A 1,744-nucleotide genomic window follows, 5' to 3' on the forward strand; every position below is an offset into this window, starting at 1 on the left:
GGAGGTCTGTTACCAGCAGCACAGGTGGGATTTAAATCCGGCAGCTGTTACCTGTGAGCTGACGCCTCTGCGCCCACAGGGGTGAGGCGTGCGGCGTGATGCCAAGTTACAGTCGGTTCATTAGAGGGGAAAAGGGCTGGTTGCTTTCATATAAACACAGGCTTAGAGGGATTAAAACACATTATTTTTTAATCCTAAGATATTGGAGGGGGTGATCTTCAACTTCAGTAGTCATCGAGAAAATTCCAATGAACAAACAAAATATTAGCATGGTTTCCAAGACAACAACACAGGTATCGATGAAGACCGAAGGAACGGATGCTCTCGTGCGCTGCTGATGGCATTATGAATCGGTATAATTTTTCTGAAAGGCCATTTAATAAAGCTTATCAAGACCCTTAGATATGTTCATATCGTTGGACCCAGCAATTTCACATCTAGAACATTCTATCCTAAGGAGATCGTCGGACAGGCACACCGTGATTTATCCATGAAAACACTCATTGCAACAGTGTCTATACCAGGGGTGGGCAACCCCTGGCACGCGTGCCAAACATGGCACGCCAGTAACTTTTGCTGGCACGCGAAACCCTCTCTTATAATCTTCCATTTACAATTGTGAATCTTTGTTCTCAGTGACGAATTTTGTTAAGTCTCGTAATAGGAGTAGCCTGACGGATGAAAGTAGTAGCTCATGCATATCTCTGAAGGTCACGAAATATAAACCTGATGTAAAATCTCTGTCATCAGTGATGCAGCAGCAAAAGTCCCACTGATAATATCAAACAGAGTCATAAAGTTTTCTGTCGGACTATCAGTGTACATGTATACATTAAAAAATAAATGTATTTTTCATCATCATATACTGTGTTTTTGTCGCTCGAATGAATTTTATTATTTCTTCAAGGTTCTTCACATACGTACACCTTAAGAGATATCAAGTAGGCGTAACATGTCCTAAAAAAATTAGGGTTGGCACGCAGAAGAATTTTGAGTCAGATTTTGCTGGTTTTGGCACACAGTCACAAAAAGGTTGCCCACCCCTGGTCTATACTACAGCCGAGCCTTGACTTACAAGTTTAATTCGTTCCGAGACTGAGCTCGTTAAGGAGCTCATTAACTCAAATTACTCTATCAACTCAATGCAAAAAATCGGCCAAGAGACAGCTTGTATCTCAAAAAACTCGTTAGTCGGGACACTCGTAAGTCAAGGCCCCACTGTATATCCATTGACACTGAAGGGCCTGATGAGTGCATCAATTTGAAAGACAACCCTGCAACCTTTAAAAACAAATATGCAGAATAATGACTGGGGAAACGTTTGTAAACAATTGTTTAAGAAAACTCGATTATAAAATGATACGCATTTAATCAGAATCAATACTTCCTATGTGCTTCACTTATTTCAGGAACTCGTTCAGCCCCTACAGTGATCTTCTGAGGCAGACGCAGTCCTTGTCGGAGCTGGAGCTCAGAGAGACTGCCCTGCAGGCAGGTGGCAGGTGGTCGGGTCAGGATTCCAACCTCTGACACTAAATCCCAGAGTCCAGGACCTTACCAGCCACACCAGCACTCCCCACAATGCGGTGCCTGGACCAGCAGCTCCACGTAAATGGTAATTCCCAGGCCGGCTCCAGGCCCTCAGGTCAGAAGCTGCGGGGGGGGGGGGGGGGGGGGGCCCCCCGGGGGTTTTCCCCGGGCCTTTTCGGGGGAGGGTCCCTGGGGGGGGGAAAACCCCGGCCCC

Source organism: Myotis lucifugus, unplaced genomic scaffold, assembly GCF_000147115.1.
Source record: "Myotis lucifugus unplaced genomic scaffold, Myoluc2.0 scaffold_60, whole genome shotgun sequence".
Classification (NCBI taxonomy): Eukaryota; Metazoa; Chordata; class Mammalia; order Chiroptera; family Vespertilionidae; genus Myotis; species Myotis lucifugus.